This window comes from Bicyclus anynana, chromosome 22 (assembly GCF_947172395.1).
Source record: "Bicyclus anynana chromosome 22, ilBicAnyn1.1, whole genome shotgun sequence".
NCBI lineage: Eukaryota > Metazoa > Arthropoda > Insecta > Lepidoptera > Nymphalidae > Bicyclus > Bicyclus anynana.
This window is the reverse complement of record NC_069104.1, coordinates 5,674,596-5,699,983: the sequence shown is the minus strand read 5'-3', so window position 1 is coordinate 5,699,983 and position 25,388 is coordinate 5,674,596. Positions and strand designations below refer to the sequence as shown.

General features: G+C 38.0%; 1 protein-coding gene across 10 annotated transcripts in view; it reads left to right on the top strand.

The window, feature by feature from the left end:
* The window catches only part of LOC112046638 (trithorax group protein osa), a 176,930-nt gene that overhangs the window by 103,917 nt on the left and 47,625 nt on the right, over positions 1-25,388 (top strand). The window contains exon 1 of one of the 10 annotated variants that reach the window (XM_052888490.1): positions 23,575-23,918. The exons of 8 other annotated variants lie outside the window; for them this stretch is intronic. The gene's annotated coding sequence lies outside the window, so the exon portion shown is untranslated. Of the gene's footprint in view, positions 1-23,574; positions 23,919-24,244; positions 24,264-25,388 lie in introns of those variants that run through there. One more of the 10 variants, XM_052888491.1, reaches the window with a different exon arrangement.

Below are 25,388 nucleotides of genomic sequence, written 5' to 3'. Positions count from 1 at the left end.
GGCATAATTGCGAAAAAAACGCATTTTTCTTTAACGTACGATTTACGATACGTTGGGTTTTGGGTATAAAATGCTGAAATACAAAAAAAACATATTTTTTATGATAGAAAGACTAAATCAAAATGCCTTCACATTACAGCGTTTCGCTTCGTTGCGCAACTCCTTTATAGGCTTTATTTTTTAGATTGTAGATTTCCAGCTCGACGTAGCTTTTTTCTTCATCGTGTTTGGCAAGTTTTCGTAGTCTAGAAATTCAAGACTTCTACAATAAATTACTTCATGTAGGCCAGAGTGCTTTTGTGTTGATTCATTGTATTACTCTACATATTTTCGAAAATTAACAAATTAATATAAAATAATACTCGTATTCGTTTATGTAGATTAGATTAAATTGAATGTCTGATTTGAGTTTAGTAGAACATTTTGAAATTAAGAGCTCCAACTTGTGTTTTTTATGTAATGAGCAGACTTCCTATTAAAAAAAATGTAGTCCGACCGCGAACATTGACGTAGTTTAATATTGATCGCTTTATTGGGCTCCTTAAAATTAAAAGTAAATATGGTACCAATTAAATATTTTTTTTTCTTTTACTTGCCCTGAGGAATAAGCTGGTGTCGTGCGCAATGTTATAACTTGATGTGATAGTGTTTCTGTAGATAGGTTAGGGTTACCAGCTTTTAGCAAGAGAACCCTGGACATTTATATATGAAGTTATAAACGTATGGATGTTTATTTTTGTATACTTGTAGAAGGCTATTTTAATTAAAATTTATATATTTTCGTGTCTTTTTCACAATTGAAACAATTTCGAATCACTAATGGTCACTTAAAAACACTTGATTATTGTTAGAAGCATTCCCTTTCATAGTTAATATTCTACATATTTTAATATATTCTTCATATTTCGTAAACAATTTCTACAATAGCAACTAGGGGTTTACCATGACTAGAATTTAATTAGAATTAAACATTCTCACTGTACGTCTCTATCTATTTCTTCTATACGAGTACTTCATCTAAACTTCACGTCGTATATAATAATATTTTTGAATTTTCAGAGGAAAAAGATTATTTTAAAAATATTTATTAGAGTAAAGGCAGGACGCTAGTGTGGGGTACATGGTTTTGTTTCATAACTATGAATAACAAAAATATTTTCTATTTCGTGTTATGAATAGCTCTATTTTAAATACCAGTCCGTCAATTTTTAAATTGACGGACTGGTATTAAAAATTGAGGGCTATTTTTGATGTTGGGCTATCTGTAGTTGGTTTAATATCGTTTTTTAGTTATAATTGAGAGTTGTCATATCTTATTTTACTAGCCAGCAATATTCACACATTTCGCTCGTGTCTATGAATAATGAATAAAGATATTAATGTCCCCTAGATATCCAATATGAATTTTGGAAAGGGAAATTCTTCGTCGTAATATCGTCTGGTAACCCTAGGCACAGCGTACAGGCGGGTACGCGGGTACTGCTTGCAGGTGTTCGGTGTCACTACGAAACTGGTCGCGCATCCGGCCCGAGCCTCGCCGAGCGCCCCACAGATGGCGTAACTTGACTAGCTTTACGATTATATATTGCTGGAGGAAAATTACTCGCAGCTTTTATACCTGTATAACTGAGTATAAAGCTCATAAAATTATTTGTACATGTCCAAATACTTCGTTTATTAATAACTATAAGTAATATTAATTAATATGAATCTTAAAATGTACTATTAAATCACACAAATTTAATTACAGTTACAAATAACGCACTGTATTTGGTACTGCAAGAGGAATTGTTCAAATTAAGTACAGTGCATTCTCCGGTGCTTATGCAACTTATAGCAGTATAATCGGGTCCGTGGAATCCGCCCGTAAACACGCTCGCTAACCTACTAAAACATATTTCTTTTATTTTGAGCTCGCCCTCGCAACACCCCACTGCCTGCCAGTCGACTCAGAACAGGTTTCTGAAATCATCTACAGACGTGCCAACTTCCAGTTACAATTTACGTCAACAGCCATTCTATAGTAGCCAACTTGACTGAGTCGGTGGTTTTAAGAAGCTGTTTTGATGTCCAATGGCAACTGCCATCGAAAAAGCTTCTATCCTGATTAGTTGGCATTTTCAGTAAGACTAAGTTAGTATTTTGCGTAGTTTCGAAATTAAGACTTATGGTATTTAATTGTTTTTAATTATAGATAACTAGCCGACGCCGAGGGTTACACCCGAATAGTTACCATTCCAGTGAGAATAAGGGGAAAAAAATATAGCCTAAGAGTTGACATTCACAAATAACTAGCGGTAAAATATTCTAGTGGTAAAATATTTTTCAAAATCGGCTTAGTACACCAAGAGATTACACCTCTTACCTCTTTATAACATTTGTATAGACTATAATAGCTTTACTAAAATAATTTTCCGTTCTAAAGTAGCTATAATTTTATCAACTGACGATAAACGGAGAGAAGGTTATAATATCCAATTTAATTTAGTTTTCAATCTAATTTATTTAAATTGGAAATTTTAATTCACTAATGATATGATGTTTTAAAAACAATGTCTATTTGGTTTGTTGCCTATTGCAACAACATGTTGGAGTATCTGTAGTGGGCTTAATATCGAAAATTACGATAAATCCGCCGTCGGTCGGTGTGCCGACGCCACTTCAAACCCTCCGCATATTTTCTTTAAAATCAACTTGAGCATGGGCGAAACGTCTGTTACGATTTTTATTATTGAATGTAAGTCGCTTTTATGTGTTCTCCGAATGCACATCTTGATATTTTATTTCCTTGGAAAGTAGTTCATTTTGATTGTTCCCTATTTCGATTTGTTTGTCACGCTTTTTACCAACCTCGATATCTTTACTGAAGCTTTATTTGAAGTGCAATTTAAACAACTGCTATCTTCTTTACATTTAAAGATTAACGAAAACTTTCACGAAAGTTCATTTATTCATCTAATTATTCAAATGGATTAAACAAATAATTACATATACATATATCTTTTAATTCACTGTACTGGTATATAAAACTTACTTTATACTTCATTTTAGTCATGTAATTTTAATCTTCCGATCTTTAAATCTGTTACTATTTATAATTTTCAAATTCACTGAGCGTATGATTGTAATTATAAATTGTACAACAAAATCAAAATAAAGAAATACCAACTAGATACTAAAAATAATTTTAGTTAATAAGTAGACGATAGAGTTCTCTGTCTAGCTATTTTAGTATTCCATTCATTATCGATAAATAGCGATTATGATAATGCTCGCGCGCAGACCGATGGGCGTCTTTTGTGTAACGTCCCGAAGGCGCCGCCTCGGCGCCCGGGCCCATCCAGCCTCGCATTATTTAGATTTTTTATCATCCACGGCTTACGGCTTACCTCTCAAGCGTGGCAAGGCTTTATCTTACGTCTGCCGTTTTCTAGGGTTCCGTATCCAAAGGGTAAAACGGGACCCTAATACTGAGACTCAACTCCGTCCTTCCGTCGGTCACCAGGATGTATCTTCGCGATACTTCTTCTTAGTGTGCCTCTCCTTTACTGAAGATCGGCGGTCAAAGTTCCTCGACTGTCTTTATGCCAGTCCACTACCTTATGTTTCGTAGCCAGGACTTCTTTCTTCTTCCTACTCCTCTTTTGCCTAACTGAATAAAATAAATGTTTTATTTATTTAGGGGCTTTCATGCAACAGACGCGATTTATTTCCGTTTTTATAGATAATGGTACGGAACCCTTTGTGTGCGAGTACGATTCGCACTTGGCCGGGTTTTTTCTCCATTCTTTAATAATTATGGTAATAGAGTTTATTGGATATGGAATATTGACCGAGTTTTTTTTATTTATAATTGTAATTTATAGACATCGGTTACGAGTATGTCGTCGATTTATTACAATTTGTGCTTTTTTGATAATTTTTTGCTTGGTCTGGATTACGTCGAGTATGAACTGATTTGTTACATTTATGATACTTTCAAGCTTTATAAGTTTTGAGCGCTCTGTGATAAGTTGGCAGTCAAGTTTTTAGTCGGTCTCTTTAACAACTATTTGACTACATTCATTATACAAATATTACAGCTATTTTAATAACTAAATTGATATTTAAACTTTACTGTTTATGACTTTTATTTATTGTCATCGTCTTTCTACTTTTTTACTTATTATGTAATTTATGTTTTTGATTGTCAATAATTTTGATTAATAATTATGAATAGGATGTTGTCAATGCATCTGTATTATATTCAGTAATATCCTTAATAAGTACAGTAGCTTCGCACAGTTGGTTTTGGTTTTTCCAAAATCGCATTTCCTTTTAAACGATAAACGTAACGCCATATCGTATGTAAAGTTTTAATGTAGCTACCGTTTCAGAAATTAGCTGTGAAATATTTATCGGTATTCTGTTGTTAGATCTATTGGTGATAGATCTGATCAAATAGAATATCGTCAATCCTTTCAATTAGTCAACGGAGTTAATTTTAATTTAATTGTCAAAATTCAATGATAACATGTCTGTATATTTGGTCAGGTGAGGTCGATACAAAAACATGTACTACATACACGTCGAGCGCAAATACAAGTGACCCGCATTTCCAATAGCCATTATTGTGTCCACCGCAACAGTAATGAGATGCATAACATTATATCAACGTGCCTACGTATTTATATGACCATCGCGCACAATCCGATCAATAGCGTCTAATTAATTTGTAGCCGCGAGTTTGACGCTTATTGGTCTATGCCTCGGACTAATTACGTAAGGACTAGTATCGCACCCAAATACACGAGTAATTTTTGGAGGAAAACGAGCTTAGATTAGGTAGCTGGTAGATATATATCTTAGTCAATAGTCAATATTCATTTATTTCAATTTAGTTTACAACCACTTTCGAAACGTCAGGTATTAATATTATAAGATAGTGGTGTTAGGAATTAGTCGGAAACTTAAAATTAAATTTACGAGGGTTCCAAACGCGATTGGTCCGAGATGAGCCCGCTACATACTCAGCCAGGTTTTTTTCTTTTTTAGTTTACCACAATTTAATAATAGGTATATATGTAGCCAGAGTCATTTCATTTCCAAGCTATTTTGTCGTTCATATAGTCATTAACACTATAATACGACTTTTCGATAAGCTTGCCTTTTATATACTTATACTAAACTAGGAGATGTTGACCGTTTTTTTTACACCATTCAACTGTACACAAAAAGGTATTTTTACGAAGCGCTTTAACCAGCGAACGCGATTACAACTATGAAACATTGATTCTATGGAGACAGTTTTTATAATTAGATTGTTGATCATATACTTTAGCAAAAAAGTAACGTGTAGCGAGGCCGTTCCATAAGTAATTAGTGTAAGGTCTGTGCGCTATGTTTGTGACGCTCTTTGGGTTGGAATTAGAGGCTGTGTGATGGTTTTATTTACTCTACGTTTGTCTGATTGTGACTATAGTACGCGCGTTAACAACTGAGTCTTAGGGCCATAAATCATTTCTCTATATCTATCTCGCTTGCACTTATGGGTCTTATGGAGCCGTCTAGTGAAGGGTGTAACAATGAAAGACATATTATCGATAAGTAAAGTTTATTATCGTATCTTGTTCACAAAATTAAAAAAATTAACAATATTTGATTTAATATAATACATATTTCATATTATATAATTATTAACTAAATAAAATTAATCTTCATCTGAGTCTTCATCATCAGAATCTTCGTCTTCTGCCAAATTTATTATAAGCGGCGCGTGATCTCTAATTAGAGCTTTTTGTAAATCTTTGTTTTGAAGTTCTTCGGCATGCCTAACACATTTGGCCCAGTCTTCTCGTGTGACATTTTCTATGGCTCGGTGGAGGTGATTTTCGACATCTGCTATCTTGAAGGTATTATTATTCTTCGCAACTTCTCCCTTTACTTGTGCCCAAATTAATTCTATTGGGTTATATTGACAGTGATATGGAGGGAGCCTTATTACTTCATGACCTCGTTCATTTGCCAGATGGTCTAAAGCGTAGACCTTCTGCGGGTTACTGGCTTTTACTTTTCTTATTAATTCTTCAATAATTTCGTTGCTGGAATATGGAATCTTTTTCTTTGTCAACCATTCTTGAATTTCAGCTTTCCTCGTGTTTCTTGTGGGTATCTTTTCCAACTGTATCGAATGATAGCTTGCGTTATCGACAATTATAACTGAGGGCTCTTCAAGTAGATTCAGGAATTCGGAAAACCATGCCATATATGTTTCGCCATCCATTTCTGTGTGGTAATCAGCATCCTTTGATTTCACCGCTTTAAATATTAGCTTCGCATCTGGAACGAAGCCAGTCCTTGCAGAACCCGCATGGCAAACTATTAATCTTTGGCCTTTTCCCACAGGCTGATTCTTGAAACCTCCTTCATCGTTGCTTCCAAGCCACATCCTCTTTCTTGCATGGTTTTGATTAATCCATGTTTCGTCTAGATAGAAACGTGGTCGCTGATCGTTAGTTCTTCTAAGTAAATCCAATTTCCTTAAAAAGTCCATTCTAGCACAAACAATATCAGTTCTTTCCATTAAATATTTACGTCCTTCGCTATTTTTCTTATACTGGAACCCAACCTCCTTCAGTAGTATTCTCATTGAAGTGTTGCCGCATTTAAAATCGGGTAATTGTTCACGGAATTTTTCTAAAATTTTCGCCACGGATGGATACTCTCCATTCTCATAAAATGAAGCTACAGTTCGCTTCAACACACTTTTATCAAAATCGTCAATATTAGTGACGGTTTGTGGTTTCTTAAAATTTGTTCTTGGTATACAGGTACTGCCTGATTGTGATACTTCCGTCTTGATTCGGTCCACTGTCGCTCTGCTCACACCACAAACAAATGCGGCCATTTCACGTGGTTTGTTGAAATTTAGAGAAGCCACTTTATTCGGATCACTTTTCAATTCATTGAGAAACAGGAATACGTTGTGAATCAGTGTTCGAGCTTGAGGGCTAATATCGCCATGTAATTTCTTCAGATCAACGTTAGAAAATAAAGTATCCATAGTGCGCAACGAGTAACACATGAATGTATTTATTTAATTGCAGTAAACACATTTATAGCAAAAAAAATACGCAATGCAATTACATTAGAAACCGACCAATCAGAATCGTCCAAATCATTATTGACTCATCATTAGCACGTGCGCAGGTAGCCGTTTATCGATAATTAGGGTGCGCAGGTAGGCGCGCTGCACATTCCTATCTTTTTTGACTTTTATGACCGGACGACTCAGATGATAACGCGCATACTATAATACGTTGATGAGGGGATTTGTTTGTAAGCGAACCGCTATTAAGTTTATCGTCAACAAATGCCTTTAGTCATATTGCACTGCTATTGATGTATCGATGTGTAAGCGAAGCACTATCGATAATAATACGATTAATAAAATAAACCGATTGGAATGTGATATCGTTTCGTGTTGTTTATTATACTACGTAATTGTAGAGATTAAGAGTTCCGGTCTGTAGCAAATTTTTATGGGATTATCCTGCTTTTCCGGTCTCAAAAGTGCTTTATATTAATAAGTTACCTACTTATTTATATGTATATTAATGATAATCAAATGATTTTTTTTGATATCAGTTTATCGAAGTGTGTTAATTTCTGTTCGCGACATACAGTAAAAGTGCATTTTATTGATGTATCTTGATACCTCGTATTCTGAAGGAGTTTATTTTTTTATTTCTATCGAAAGTTGGATAAAAACCAACCAGCCAGTCTGCACGTTCGTTATAAATATAAAAGCTAGCGTAGTGTAATCAGATGAATTGCAAACATATAAAGTAAAGCCATAGCAGAACTAAGCTGATTTGCCGAGTACGTGGGCACAGTGTACGGGTAGTCGGGTACTCGGGTAGAGCAACAAACGACCGGCCGAGCGGCGGGTGCGTGCAGCGCTGGCTGCGACCCCCCGCCCGACGGCGTGCCCTCGCTGGCGTAGCTAATATAGCTATCGCTAGCGCTATACATATGGGTCGGAGCCGCGCGGCCGTCGCAATATCAGCCCGGTGAAATCGCTCGCCCGCCCGCCTCGTCGCACCGCGCGCCTCGCCTGCGCCAGTCGCCGTGCGCCAACTGAAACGCGCGCACCGCCGAGCGATCGAGCGTTGTACGCGTCCACGCGGCCCCGACTACTCGACTACTCGACTAGCCAAGTACCCGCCGCGAGCGAGCGGACCCGTCTCCCCTGCCTCCCTGTGTGTGTTTGTCCGAGTGCATGTGCGCGCCCGACTCTAATCTGTGTATCGGTGTCATTCCGAGAAGGATCCAAGACGGCCGTCATCATAAGGCTGCCTGCGAACACAGTAAGTACCGAACCGCATGACTCCTTAATGTAAAATGGGACGATTCTTATCTGCGGCCGCGACGCGCCGCTGTGTGCGTGCGTGCGGACGGCGCCGCGCGCGCGTGTGCGTGACATCCGACCGCGGCCCGTTCGCCTGTGTGCGTCGGCTCAATACTCGTGGATTCTATTTTGCGGCGGTGTGACTAGATGTTTGTTTTTATTATCATATGACCGGTGACTGTCGGAAACTTTGACGAGAATGTCGCTCGAATTGTGAAAATATACAGTGCAGTTTTCAGTTTTGATAATTTTCAACTTCATCAATCTTGATTGACGTTAAGTTATACCTGTACCTATTACTAATTAAGATCTAATTGATTTACTAACTGTATCATGGTTTTAAAGTATTTTATGTTGTCATTATAGAGCTTTTATAACTTTGGTTTATCATGTAATTGGGAACATGAACTGCGGCATATCTACAGCGAGCGGCGTCGTTTGCCGTCGGCAGCCGTTATAGGCGTATTTGTGCAGCTTTTTTAGCTAAAACCACCTACCTAGTTACTCAAATATGTTCAATTTATAGTTTTATTTAGCTTAAACATATGTGTTTACACAATTTTATAAATAAAACAAAGACGTCACTGTGATATTTCATGCATAATAATAAATAATAATTTTCTTACTCTACAGTGTGGGTCAACGACTTGTTTCACGTACTGTACGTTGATTTGTATAATTTATGAATAAAAATATAATTATGTAAAGGAATTTACCCATTTTTAAAAATATGTAACTTGGTGCTGAATTTCGAAACTTAATTTTCATAAAGTGTATTTTCATATGTGTTTTTCATAGATGAGTTTTATTTTTCTTTCGCTTAAAACACAGAATTAGGATTTGCTTTTTTGCAATTTGTTAGAAATGTAGTTTTATATGCCACACGAGGATAACATAACAACTAAAATAACAACCCTTATTGCCGCTTTGCTTTGCCGTAGTCAACTAAATATAATATTCGGAATTCTTCTTAGACCTCATTCGCACGAGAGTTTTTTAACGGACGTTGAAAAAGCGTTCAAATTCAACAAATGCATTCCCAAGTAGGTATATGTTCACAAGACAGCGTTTATAAAACACGACACTTTTTTATCGAGCAGTGTTGCATTTTCAATTTTGGGCGTTGGAAATAGACCTTCATTTAGCTTCATACTATATCCGAACGCTTTTTTAACATCCGTTAAAAAAACTCTCGTGCGAATGAGGGCTTAATATAAAATAATAATAGGCTTCTGTGGTCAACATAATATCTATCTGCCATTAGAAACGATAGTAGAGTCACGAAAAACTGATAGATTTGGCGTTTCAAAAGTGCCTTTTGACTAGGCTTAACTTGAAATAAACGAATTTCGTTTTGAAATTGAGTTATTTTATGGGTAGGTAAGTATTTGTCATATGCCCTGTTCTAAAAATTTTTTATTTATGTATAAGTAAGTACAATAAAATCGTTTTTATTCCAAAAATCGTATTAAGTATGTATTATGTATGCCTTAAATTATGAACAAAATTAGTTATAACAACCGATATTTACTTTGTGCGAATGCGCAGATGCTAGTGTGAATGGCTGACTAATGAGTTTTTTGTATGGCTTCTTGTCAGTGGAATTAACAATACAAAATGTTGTTTGAGATATTGTTACCAACTTAGGCTTAGTTTTATCTTAAATTTTGGCTATTCCAAAATGAACAACGAATGATTATATTTTATTTTGTGTTAAGCACTATTAGATACCAGCGCCGAAGAGTCCATATAGGTCGATTCCCATCGGGTTCCCTTTTATAAATCCATACATACAGTGACATCTCTTAGGGTATGCAGTGATTTAATGCATGTATGTAGTGTACGCCACTGCATACATATTAATTATTGTTATTGTTATAAATATATGTATATGTAAGGACTAAGGATGTATAAGAAACCGGAGTTTGCATCAAGCGGTATGAATTTCTTTTCCATCCTTCGCCACTGTTTGATACTTAACTGCCTCGTTTGTCCAGCCGTTAGGTTAGGTTTATATTGTTTTAGACATTGAGCTTTCGAGTTGAAGTCCTCGAGCAACTGTTAATTTTCTTGCCAGCTCAGCAGAACCTTTTCGGAAGTAGAGTCTACAAAAATGATCTTCTCTAAGTTGTGCTTGTAAACTCGCTTGTAAAGATATTTCTCTAAAACTCGCGTGAATGTGTCGGAATATGCCAGACTAGTTTTGGACTTATCAAGCAATATAATATGCAATTACAATGGCTCGACATCGTAAACGCGGACTTGAGAGCCAAAAAACTTAAGAAGTCTAAATCGGGCAAAGTGGGCGAGGTTAAGTAGAAAAGTCCACGCTAGGAAGAAGAAGAGTTTTGGACTCATCTGGGATTCGTAATGTTGAGCTTATTCATGTAACTATGCCCCATAAAATAGTTCCAATTTGACGACAGCTTTCTTAATGGCGGTATCACTAGAAGTAACACGGTGTGTGCGTGTTTATTGTGTTTATGAGAGTGATTATTTAATACGATCTCACGCTCCCGACGCGGCCGCGGTATAATGTCCTAAGTGCCTGCAACAAATCGAACCGAACGCTTTTATTCGTTCGCCGCAACGCGCCGGCCGCGGTGGAAAGCGGGCGTATCGCACATTCTTCCGTCGGGAGGCAGTTTGTACAAATTATACCGATGTTACGTGTATAGTCGTATAGCTATTTAGGTGGGCATTATTTATGTTCTCTCTAACATTCGTATGCGTGTGTGTGTGCAAGTTAAAATCGGAGCAGTCAGCTGTTAGCGCGTGTGTGCGTCACGTTCTTCGGGAAACACCTTTCGATGACGTGAGCGAGCTTTGTTTAATTGGACACTCGCATTGTTCCCTCGTTTTTTTTACACCATATTTTATTCACTCGTCGGTGCTCGGGCGGAATGTCGTTTTAATTTTTTTTTTTTTGGTTCATTGCGAATATTCTGTTTTCGTTTTTCTTTTTTTTTGGATGAAGGGTTGTTGATGACTTTGTGACGTTGATTGTGTTGTGTTTTTATTAGTTTGCGTTTCCCTACGTGTCGTATAGTTGAGACTAACATATAGGTGACGTGTAAGTGTTTCTAGCTACAATATTTCAGTTTTTCCAATACTTTTCCGATCGGTCAAATCTTTGTGTTCGATTCAGTTCGATTATTAACATCGCCGAATATCGTGGAATTCAATTAATACAAGAAAGTGTTTATTATTATACTGGTAGACGCCGGCGACTTCGTCTGCTACAAAAGCACACCCTTTTTAACTACATTATATTTTACATTGTAACTTTGTAAATTGTCAATGTACCAATTCTTATTATTATAATAATTAATCCCATCATATTTTATATTTATCTCATGATTTATGCACCAATTTTCGTATAGGTACAAACATTAACTTGAAAAATGATGGACTTTCCTATTAACATTCAACTTCTGTTTCACCTCCTTTTATTATATTTAGCCCATGTTCTGCACTATCGGTCCAATAGTTTAGCCTTGAAAAGTTAACAGATAGACAGATTTATTTTTGCATTTGTAATAATAATATTATTAATGGCTCATAGTCATCAAGTAATAGTAAAGTTCTACAACAAGTTTTATTTATAGAAGAATCTTTCAAAAGTTTGCACCCATAATCATAAAGTCGTCTAAAGTTTCTAACTTTATATAAATGCATGTTTTTGGTTTTGGTAAAAGTGATAAATTCGATGGAAGGCGATATTTTTTACAAATCCGTTAATGTTTTTAATTCGCATTTGCCCCACAGTTAGGGGTATGGTTCAAATCCGAAAGGCCTGGGGTTGTATTCCCGCCCGGTTTGTTGTTTCCATGAGATGGGGTTCTACCCTCCGAATAAGCGTAAAACCTGTGCTCCAAGTGGGTACGTCATTTTTTGCTGTGTTAACTTACTTTAAACATACAAACGCGCTTGTCCTATCAGGCCATCTTACTGCGATGCCTCATTAGTGTATTTTGTTACGTCATCGCAACGGATCAACGCATTGTATGCCACATCTGCGTACAAACACGAAGTTGCAGCGTAAGATGACGCACGCGCCAGTCAATCTCAAAAATGCATACAACACAAATGAGCACTGTCCGTAGTCTGCTGAAACGTCGCCTGCGACGACGCATCGCTTTAATAGCTCAACGGTAAAGGGGTCGGACTCATCACCGAGGGGTGGTGGTTCGATCCCTGCCTGCTGTACTATTATCGTACTCACTCCTAATACCGTCTTTCCCGACTAGTTGGAGGAGAATTGAGAGAAAATTGATCATATTTAAAGGATATGACAAATTATTCTTTTAAAAAAATGTGGTTTGTCATTTAAAATGTATGGAAAACCGCTGTGAAGTTGCAACGGAATGCCACGCACTAATGGGACATCGCTCTAACTAGTACAGCCAAAGCAAGATCATTATCATAAAATAGAACATGTATTCTAAAATATGGTCATTGATAAAAGCCGGTGCAAAATATGGACGTTCGACGTAGAGATCTTAGCATGATCTTCAGAAAGGAACGATCGCAGAGAGAGAGATACTAAAATACCTATAAATGTATATCTATCAATATACGTATATAGGTCATAAATATTGCATGTATTTTGTAAAATAACACCGTCCGCGGGCAGGCGAGGCAAACGTGTGATTACGTTCGCCTCGCTGTGTTGACGGTGTAGAAAAACCCACGGCCCGGCCGGTCATTACGTGCGCTCGCCGTTCTTCGCATTTATTTGCTTCCACTCATCATTCGGCCCCGGACTAGAGGAATAACGTAGAAGGAACTTGAGTTGTGTATTCAGCTTCAGTATTAAATCACCGTGACTTTATAGTAATAATAATACTTTCATTAATAGTATAGTTAGTCGTCCAGGGTAGTGGTAGGTTTAGGTGGTTGCCGGTGAAATATTGACACATGAAGCCTTAACGCTGATATACCTCAGGTTGACGGCCCAATGCAGCCCATAGCAGGATCAATTGCAAACCTTATGATGGTGATTATTTCTCTCTCTTAATGGTGATTATTTTCCACTAACATTATGTGGACTATCTGCTTATCCCATTGATTATAACAAAAATAATATCACGTAAATGCGCAAATTCTATTTAGATGTCTAAAATTATAAATTTTTAGTTAATAACTGTAACTTGTTGTAATGTGTGGCATGAGATTTCGTCCATCTTTTCCTTTTAGTCTTTGCATTACACGAAGGCAGTTTTTTCCACTGTCAAATGACAACACGCAGCCTTTGAATGATGCTAAGTTGGATGTTGGAAGTTTATTTTGTGGGCACACACCACAACACTGTAGCGTAGTGATGGTGTTTTTGTGTTAGCATTGAACGCAACCTCGTATTTGAAGTGAGGCTTAATGACGCATGTCTTTTACTGTAAATTATTGTGCCTTTGATAACTGCTATAATGAAGAATAAGTACTTTTTTTTTGTATATCACAGCAACCACCGAGACTTTATACTACATATAATACTCGTAAAATCTGAACTGTGTGTTACATTGTACAAAATTGTGTTCTACTCAGGAGATTTTTTTGTACGACAACGTGCCTCGTTAAGTTAAATCGAAGGACTGATTGGTGTTTTTTTTATACATATTTAGTATGCGATGTTGTTTGTCGCTGAGGAACTTTTAAGGAAAGATTTAAGCTAAGCTCAAAAACCTCAATGTTGCTAATATTTCATCCTAATCAGACAACAGTCCAAATGTAAATGAAAAATCTAAATAAATTGTGCAAAAAGGTAAAGAAGTATAAATACTTAATATTTATATTTTTGACCAAAACACAATCGCCATCCGCACATTTTTGAGTAGTGGGACTCGGAATTGAGCCTCGGATTGCAGTAGACAGGTTCACTAACTCACTACCCAACCACTGCACCAATCTGTCGTTGCACCGGCCGTGTTGCAAGTCTTGGTAGAATGGTTCCACTGTCCCACGTTGTCTGGTGATAGACATTCGCCGCGGCTAGTTTCCATTCAACCGGTAAAGACGAAATTGGATCTAAATCCTCTAAGGAGGGAGTCCTGTATCCGGGAGTGTAATATTTAGTCATCATCATCATCATCATTATCAGCCGATGGATGTTCACCAAGCACAAATCTCTCGAGCCGCCAACATCCAGCGGCTCCTTGCAACCCGTTTGATGTCCTCGATCCACCTAGTGTATTTTTTAGTAGACCACATAAATTGGCTTTTATTTATATTGTGGCCCGACGGCCCCGACGGCGACGATCCCGACGAGTCAGTTGATAACGCGCGTCGCGAAAACGACAGGAAAGTTGTTATGTACCAAATTGTAGTAGTAACTCGGATACCAACAATACAAGTTAGCCCGCTCCCATCTTAGACTGCATCATCACTTACCATCAGGTGAGATTGTGATCAAGGGCTAACTTGTAAAGAATAAAAAGAATTAAAAAAATCATAAACCAGATTCTGACAAACTCTTTTCAAATTTCAGTATTGCGAGTAACTGACTAGATCATTTCGGACGCCAGCTCTCGCACTGTGTGACGTATTTATTAAGGTTGGACATTTTAGCGCCCCGTCGGTCTCGCCGCAAATGAATAAGCAAGGGCCGACATCCGCCAGTAATAATAATAATTCGGCCGAGCTCGATCAGCTGTTTTCCCCCACACCGACTCCGAGTAACAGGTGCCCTATAAACAGATTCAATAAACTGCCTGCTCCACTCCACTCCACTTCACTCCACTCGTCTTTTACACTCTGACGTCTATTTTTAATCGATTCGCAAAAGTTAGTGGTACTTTGCTCAATGGTGTAAACAGTTTGTGCTTTTTTTTATTCGTTGACAAACTTTCCGACGATTGAGTTTGCAGTAGGTAACGCGAAATAGTACTGCGTTTTCATAGATGATATATTATCACCATCCATCTCGTGAACGTACGTGAACTAATAACGTATGAACATATTTTTAAATATTTGTTTTTTTACAATTTAAGTTGATAATAAACTAGCGGACGCCCCTAAGTACGCGTGGAATTCAGTTTTTCACAAATTCCGCGAACAATGTATTTTTCTGGTATGGAAAAAGCCCATGTGTTAATCCAGAGTAAAATCTGTTTCCATTCCAAATTTCAGCTAAATCGCAAAGGAGGAACAAACATACACACTTTCATACTTACACACAAACTTTCGCCTTTATAATATTAGTGTGATGAAAGCCTGTAATAGCCAGATGTTCGTTAATTAATAAAAATTGTCAGTTTATCAGCTAATGCATGCTACCATAGGTAGTAAGTTAGTATAGGCAACTATAGAATTTGGACCAAAGTGGGCTAGGGAGGTAGTAGATTACTTAACTATGGTAGTAGCATGGGCTGATATACTTATAACTTGTCTAAATCCACATATATCTGGTTCTTATTCTATCAATGGGCTTATAATAGCTGTAATTTTTCAAAATAAGCAAGGTAGGTACCTACTTATACCAAGCTGAACCTGTTGAAATATAATACTAAATAAATTTTGACTACGGAAACATATCGCGTGTCGCGAGTGTGATTTCTTTTCTTGGGTGATAGTTCACAAAGCAATAGCATAAAGCAGCTAGTTTATAAACTTCTCATGTTTCGGTATGGATCTCAACCACCACGTGTTTTAAACCTATGATTCACATCTACGAGTATGACGTATGCAACATTATCGGTAAAGATTTGGGGCATTTATTTTTTGTATATTAATAATAAATATTATCGTGTCGGATAAGACGGTGTGTGTGGAAACACATTCGTTACACTGTTTTAAACTTGAGTGATGGACCTTGAAAATGTCTTTAAATATATATTAATAGCACATTGCCAACAGCTGATTTGTTGAATTACGTATCGGTGTTTGGTAATCTTTTGTTTTCATTACAGATGTACTACGTAATTCGTTACAATAATATACTCGTAATATTGAGTTTATTTTGTTAAATCTATCAGACATCTCTTAGCTTTAAACGGAGTGTGTCAAATCTAATCCAGTTCGCCTTTTACTGTCGAAACGAGAGTGAAAACAATCAGCGTTTAATGTGTGTTTGCTGGTACAGTCGTGCTAAACCGTGCAAACGGGGCTTATTTACTACCTACCAGCTACTTTGTACTGTTGTAGCAAATTCTCTTAAGCGAATATAAGCTAGAGACATGTCGCGCGACAAATTGTTGTCGATCTTTGTGTATGTTAAATATCATGAAGATCAGCGTGTTCATAATATGTTAAACACAACAAAATTTTTAAACAAAATTTTAAAACATGTTGAAGACTATAGTAGTGCTCTCCTTTTTACAATACAACCTCTACAAAAGGAAAGTACTAAGTATAGTTCGGATTCGAAATGAGTTGGCCAGTTCCTACAAATTTACATGAATTAAGCCGTTTATTTTTTATAGAGTAACAGTTGATAGAAAGAGCAAATGACCTACCTTATGTTAAGAATAAAACCGTGGCCTATACTCGTAACTGTAACAGAGAAAGGCTTCGCAAGAAATTTTAGAAACACATATTACATTATGGTGTTCTACTTGAAGCATAGGTTAGATAAAGACCGGAATGCAGATTTTTTTTATGGTGTTAGTATTTTCAATTATTGTGGTTGTTCGATCCCCGCCCCGATCTATTGTCGTACCCACTACTTATACAGTATTTCGCGACTAGTTAGAGGGGAATGGGAATATTCGTCTTATAAAAGATAAGTATTGTAAATATTCTTCAAAAAAAAAAATACCTGTACGGACAACAAAAAGTCGTCAGTGTGTCCGGTGCTCCCTAATCGCAGCGCGCAATCGGGCGCGCCGCAGTTTAGGGCTCGCGGAGTGCGCCCGGAGAGGGCACTGGGCAACTCGCAATAAGCAGCATTTCGCTCTCGATACGCCGACCGCCGATGACGGGCTGGTTATGTAATGTAAATGTTTACGTGTGTAGTTGTGTATGTGTACCCACCTTACACAACACGTGCCCGCCCGCCACGTGCTCGGAGAACACTAGCCTTGTGAATTATTTATTTACGAGGCAACATTTTCACACGCCGGTCGATGAACCCGGTGGAGTGATCTTGGAACGCTTTTGCGCGATTAATCTCGCCGCGTCCTCCGGTGACATTGCCGATGTTCGCTCAACCTCCCCGTGCTGTGTTGTCGCGTCGGCGTTTTGTGCGACGACTGTGAGGTTGTACGATACCTTTGGGACTTTTTGATTTTTGATAGGTACGAGTGAGAGTTAAGAGCCGTGATAGCCCAGTGGATATGACCTCTGCCTACGATTCCGGAGGGTGTGAATCCGATCCGGCTTTTGCACCTCCAACTTTTTAGTCGTGTGCATTTTAAGAAGTTAAATATCACGTGTCTCAAACGGTGAAAAAACATCGTGAAGGAACTTGCACACCAGAGAATTTTGTTGTCTGTCAAAGTCTGCCAATTCGCATTGGGCCAGCGTGGTGGACTATTGGCCCAACCCCTCTCATTCTGAGAGGAGATTCGAGCTTAGAAGTAAACTAAGTATGGGTAGATAATGATGAAGATTTTCGCCTAAATCGGCTTTGCTCAGTAGATTATGCCTTTCTTTAAGGTCTTTAACCTAAATCAATTCAGAAAATATAAAATTTAAACGCAGTAATTTTGAATAGCTTTATGAAACGTCAAGTTTGTTTGTTTGTAGTAACTCTACAAAAGAAATTATTGAGTTTAAATGTAATGTAATGTAAATCAGCTATGCAAATGCTATGAAAGCTATGTGATTTAGCGTTACAGTACGATGACTATTCCTAAACAGTAGTGGTGGGTTAAACGAAAAAAAAAGTTAAAGTAAGTGCTATACTATCTTAGACTGCATCGTCACTTATCATCAGATGAGACCGCAGTCGAGTCCACTTTCCATGATTAGAATAAAAATTGTTCGATAAGTTTACAAACCATCCAGCATTCTTAAACATAACATTGTTTGGTGAATATTCCGATGAAAGTCACGGGAGTTAAGTCTTTTTCAGTTTTAATATTTTATGATCCATTTACTAAATATAACATTTACGACACAGCACTACCAAGATGAAACTATAAAGGAACCATTATTTAACCAGCAGCGTATGCATGTCATGCAAACAGTATAAAACGATTAAGTTAAACTATTAAACGCTACTGCAACCTATAAACCTTTCATAAACTTAGGTATTTACTTATAAATGGTAAAATGAAGCTTACGCTTAAGTGTTAGTTGGCTAAGTTACGCTCGACGCAAAAGCATCATACGATAACTTTATAGTAAGCTTAATCTATTAAGATTGTGACTTTCTAGTCTAGTCGTAGATGGCTATACATAGGCTGAAAGACCCGGGTTCGAGTCATACACTTATATTCAAATTTCAAATCCTCTGCTGATTCTTTCATTTAATACTGATATCACAGGATGCATAAAAAACATCGAGGAGATGCATAAAAAACTAGGCTGCTATCTTTAGGAGGCCGCTATATTTTATTTAGAATGATGTCATAAGTTTAGATTAGAAGTTGCAGCCTAAATTCATAACACTAGTTGTCACGGTTTGTTTTCTCATAAAAACAAAGTTACCATTTGGTTGTGAGGAATTTGAAAAATGAGCAAAAACTGTTGCGAGGGCCGTAACGGTTCTTCTCGGCCTTCCGAGCTGGTGGTAAAGTTATTGCAAATAGACAAACTAGGCGTTCCAAAAAACTATGCCTACATACTCTAAATTTATTTGATTTTCCATGTTCATAAAATGTTCTAAGATATCGAGAATACAATTCTCCTTTAGGACTGGAATGGTTGCAAAATGGAGCGCATATTATCGCTAGTAGTGAGGCATCGAAAGCACCTTAGTTATGCACTTAGCCGAGCCTCGGTCTTGGCTATTTCTTCAAGAAACAAAGTTACCATTTTTGTAATAGTGAGGAGATTTGATAAACGAGCAAATATTGCTGCTAGTGTCATGCACACAAATGCTAGCCACTCACCATCCAATAAGTTGCAGACATCATGCAGACCGCGACCAACACATAATCCACACAATCAGTTTTGTCGGATATCCTGCCATTAGCGTTGCCGGCACGTAAACTTATTGGATGGTGAGTGGCTAGCAAAACACACCAATTTGACGTTCCAAATGTTAACTATTGTTACAAATCAGTTGAGGGGAGGTATCAGTGTTGGTATGCATAAGATGATATTTGATAACTTGAGCTCAGTTGTTTGTTAGGCAGCGTAGACGCCGTCACGCTGCCAGTTGCGTTAGAGATTTTGTGCAATAATGTTTTGTGTTGTAATTATTGTTTAGTCATAAATTGTTTAGTGTGGGCATAGCGAACGTGTCGGGCAGGAAAGGTGAGTGTTAAGCATTCTATAAGGATCCTTTCGAGGTGTTTCCTTTACCACAAAATAATAGTACAATCACTGTCGTTGCTTGATACCCGTCATGGTACACTATGAATATTTGAAATAACAAATTCTATTCCATGACCATAAAATGTTGTGAGATATCTAGAATACATACCCCTTTAGAACTGGTGTGGATGCAAAATGGAGCGCATATTATCGCAAGTAGTGAGGCATCGGAGGCACCTTAGTTATGCACTTAGCCGAGCGTCGGGCTTAGCTATTTATAGCCGGCTACTGCAGTGTAGGATGCATGGTGCACCCTCCGGCGCGGCGTGTGCCACTGACCTAGCCCCGTTGCATTGCACGTGAGCCATTAACAGACGTTTATTGAAAGCTCGATTAGGGTGAGGCATGCCGGTTCGCATTGCGATGCTGTTTCTATAAAAAAATAATTATCATCAGTCCCCTATTAATTTAACAAGTTCAATAGCTAAAAGAATGATCATTCGATTGTAACTTGTAAGCCAACTAATATGTCTACTATGTATACATATAATATTAGTGATAGCCCATGTGGATACCATGTGGACTTCTGCCATTGATGTTGATAGCGTAGGTTCGAATTTATCAGCTAAGTGCATTTTAAGGAATTAAATATCACGTGCTTTAAACGGTGAAGGAAAAAAATAGTGAGGATTTTCTTAATCCTCTACGTGTGTGAAGTCTGCTAACATTGGGCAAGCGTGGTGGACTATTGGCCTAACCCTCTCATTCTGAGATGCGACGTGTGCTTGACAGTGAGCCGAATATGGGTTGTTGATGATGATGATGATGATGATGATGATGATGATGATGATGAATATAAAAATGACAGGTTTATAGTAATAACACTAATTACATACAAGTTGATCTGCTGCCTCGTTGGTCTGTTAGTTGACCTATGCTACTTTAGATTATGAGACTGAACCGGTGGTAGAGTCTGCAAGTAGACATCGTTTTAAAAGTGCGTGTAAACTTTGTTTAAAACAAATCAAAATTTGTTTAAGCCTTGATTAAACAAATTTTGAATTTTGACTATGAAATATTGCCGACCTATCTATCTTAAGCAGATGGTAAAGCTGTTGTTTTCAATGGTGAAGTTCTAAATTCTATTCCCAGTTCAAGTCAAAATTAATTTGAACTTTTTAAATGTTCGAAATTGACTCGGGTGGGTGAGTAGGTATCTGCCTATATTTACCACCCTATCAGCAAAGACGTACCCCGCGTTTATTCGCGTTAGCGATTTAGCGTTCCAGACAAATTAAAAAGTCCAATTTTCGTGACGTCATCAAAACAACTGTCAGTCATAGCTTGCAAGTTGGAATAAGTGTCTGGGTGTAATGTAATTTTGCCATTACAGAGGTAAATATTATAGTGGTTATGCCAGTTCAGTGTATTCTAAAAACAAGCACCGTCACACCGTTTTATATCTGTAGATATTTCGTGTAGCGCCAGTCACATGCGATCACATTCAAGTCTGCACTTTTTTAGGGATGTAAGTGAAAAAGTCGTAATTTTTTCTCTGCTTACGTCACTAAGCGCGCTGCAGGCTTGACGGTCAAACTTGATCGTGTGTGGCCGGCGTTAAATTTATCGACACCTATCGGATGTATAAGCACCGAGCATAAAGGATTGGCGGTCACACGAGCTATACGCTCGTAGGTAGTCGCAGTAGGTACAGAGCCGATTAATTATCCGTCCGTCTTGCCTCCTATTTATAGAGCGCGCCTCCACACCGCTCGGCCACGTTCACGTTACACACCCTACCGTGTGGTTTGCACCACTGACCTATCCTCTGGATAATCTGTTACGTACCGGTAGGTACAGTTATAACTCGCTCACTACACTGTTCACGTGTTATACCTATTTGTAGATGGGGAGAGAACATTGTTCCTTTTTTTTATTTTAATTAGATCTAGAGTCTGTACCACGAGACATGATCCGTAGATGCGAATGTCTTATTGGCGTTCTTCGTCATTTGGTAATGGCGGTCATATTATCATATGTGTAATGCGCTGTCTTCTTCTTGGGACTTCAAGGGACTTTTTTCATGAAAAGGACTCCATGTTTTTTCCTCTTTTGCGTTGCGACTACTGAAGTGATTTAGCTGAAATTTCCAAAGGAAATAGATTTTACTATGGATTAACACATCACGCTACTTTTCATCTCGGAAAAATCCATGGCTTCCACGGGATTTGTGAAAAACGTGGATGAAGTCGCGGGCGTCCGTCCGCTAGTGAAAAATAAAGATGAATCAGTTTCAAATGGGTTTTAAGTGAATCTTGAACATAATATGTTTCAGTTTATTATTTAACTATATAGCCTCAATAGCTCAACGGTAAGAGCGATCGGACTCATCACCGAGGGGTGGCGGTTCGATCCCCGCCCCTGTCGTCTATTGTCATACACACTCCTAGCACAGTATTTCCCGACTAATTGGAGGGGAATGGGAATATTGGTCATATTATAAAAGATATGGCAAATATTCCTTTAATAAAAAGAAATTTAAAAAAACTACGAGTATATCACTGTCGACAATAGATCTATTATTGTAAATGCTTTATCACTTTTCTGACATCTTTGCCAGTACCGTAGTAATTAGCCACGGAAGCTTGCGAGCTTAACAGCTGACCCAATTTTGGATATTATGAATTCCTAAATCATGGCAAACTAATCAAACCTGACACCTTTAAGTTGGTTTACGGAATCACGTACAAAAAGAAAATTCATACAAAAGACTACAGTTATCAAAAATCCATCATGATTAATTAATAAATACACTAGTGGACGTCACTTTTCTTGACCCGTGGAATTTTGTTTATCATTAAACCCACATGAACCATGTTTTTTTTTTTCAAGATAGAAAATAGCCTATATGTTGCTCCATAACATCGTCTATTTTCCAGTGAAAGTTCCATTAAAATTTTAAATCGTTTCAAAGATCAGCCCGGACAAAAAGAAAGGCAGGCAAACATTTTAATAAAGCTTTATTATGTATTAGTATCGTGTAAATAGCTATAAACACTTGAAAATACACAGATTTTTGGATATTCCAGAGACACTTCTACTTTATTTCTATGTATTGATAGATATAGGTAGATTAGGTCGTAAATCTTTTTTACAATTTGCATGATACGGCAGATTATTATTGTTGAGCATTGTGTCCCAGTGACCGGAACAGTCGTGTGACGTCACGTGTTTTTTGTTATGATGCCTTTAAACACCTGCTACTCGTATCTCGGCACGTGGCAGTCACGAATCCTTATTGACATTAATGATAACCAAAAACGTAACTCGTCAGCTGTTCTTGCATGCAGACAAAGGCCGATCCAAATGCATATTTTGATGCTGTTCGTATGCGGCTATAAACTTGCATTGCCGCGTATCGAGCGGTATAACTTTACCGAATCAATTTCTGTAATACAATGCAAAATACGCTCGATCCAGAGAGCAGAACACATCCAGTACAGTATCTAGATAGAGCCGCCCAGCACGTTCCGACAGCTTCCAACAATAATAATTAATTGACTCGTCCGTTCGTTATCGTGCTTTTATATTGACGTTCCCGAGCGAGCGGGCGAGCGAGGCGCATTCGGAATGAAATTTCCATAAAAACTTTTGTGCTCCGGACGTTGCGAGCGCACGTTAAAATCGTCGGCTGGCAATAAAACAGCGGTCGGTGCGGCGAGGCGCGACGAGGCGGCCGCGGGTGCGAGCGGGACGGCGCACGAGATAATGGACTCTGTACTAAATGAAGAACGCGCCGCTGCGCCGCGTCGAGCGAGCGGGCTCCGCGGCAAAAACATCGCGCCCCCGCGCCCGCCCGCGCGCCCCGCCGTCGCCCTCCGTCGCCCGCCGCGCTAACCTCGACAGCGGGGGGTCGAGACTCGAGACTCGCCTTGCTCGACTCCTTCGCTCGCTCTCGCAACTAGTGTGAACGCGCTACTTCGCCGAGCCGTTCTTTCGAGCGAGGCTTTTGTGTCCCTCCGTTTCGTCTTTACGGCATTTTACATTGCATTATCCGCGATTCGCTTTCCACTGTGATCACTGTGTTGCAGTAGTCGGTACCGGTGCTGGTACCGATTGAAAACGTCCCCCCCGATTGATTTACGATCGGACCACTGGTCGCTCTGAAACGGTGAGTCGCCCAGCGGCTAGTGCACAGTACGATTTTCCACTTTTAACTTTGGTCGTAAAAACAATACTCATAAGTTTGCTTATTCAATGTTGCATGAACTTTTTATTATCATATTATTATCGTCGATATTATTACATAAGGTTACGCGGATTCATTGTTAAACGTTGTGATAATGTGATTGTTGTGATAACAGACGCACGAGTCCGTTTGTTTTTGTTTTGGTGGGAGGTGAAGAGGAATTGTTTGCCGTTTGCGAGATGTTGGCGGCCGTGCTCCATTGACACGGTGCTATTGTTGCCTTCGCTCCAACCGCCATAGCAATGGCGTTGAGGTTGCAGTGTCAAGGTGTACCATTTATGTTCATAATCTTATTGTTCTTTGCACGGGTTAGGTACTAATTGATGTTGAACTTAGCGTTGCATATCTGCGTTGTTTATCTTCACGTACAATTCAAGGAAAGAATCCTTTGAACTCTCGCAACATATTGTTGTGTGTGTTCTTTTAATTATTCTACATAATTGAAAGATAACTGTTGTTTTTATATTGTTGTTGATCATGGTTGTTTAATTTTATATTCTGGTGGTTAAAGTTAAGTCTTATTTATTAAAGTACTGTCTCTTTAAATCCGAAGTTAAACGTAATTAGACCAGTTCCGATTTGTAATGCTCGTAAAATATTTGTGATAAAATTCAAGTAAATGGTTTTTTCGAAGTTCGAATTATTTATTATTGTGAATTAATATAAAAGATAGATAAAATAATGACAGTGTTATTTTGTTTAACCATGACGAATCAGTGGAAGTTATCTCAAGTGATTCCATATAAAGTGATAGTTAATTTAAAGTTATTTTGAAATTTTGATCAGTGTCTGAAAATGCGAAAAGTTATGCCTTTTTCTGTTATTTAAAGTATCAACTTTTGTTCGATTTCCAACTGTAGGTAACTGGGTCTACAATTTTATTTATCGTCGCTATTTTCCTACAACAATCCTGTCATCATAATGTTGAGTTAATGTACTACTACTACCTACTTACTATTAGTCACACCACCAATTTCATTATCTCTTCGGTCCAAAAAATTAATTAATTCTTTATCCTTTAATAACTAACTCGATTCCTTTTTTATACATGCTCTTGACGACTTGAAAATCATGACTTGAAGTTCAAGTCTTGATATTGCACAAATCACACGTCAGGAAAATACTGACGACAATCGACATAAGGGCATTCCACATTCAGTGTAAAGTTTTTACTCGGGTAGTCACTACATTATACACAAATTATATTAAAAATGGAACCAAATTCCAAAGGAACCAGAAAATTCCTTCTACAATACAGTATCGTAATGAGTCAGGGTAGGCAGTGCATGTATGAAGTGCACGCCACTTTCCACGTCTGACGACCTCTGTGGCGCAGTGGTGTGCGCGGTGGATTCACAAGAGGGAGGTCCTGGTTCTATCCCTGGCTGAGTC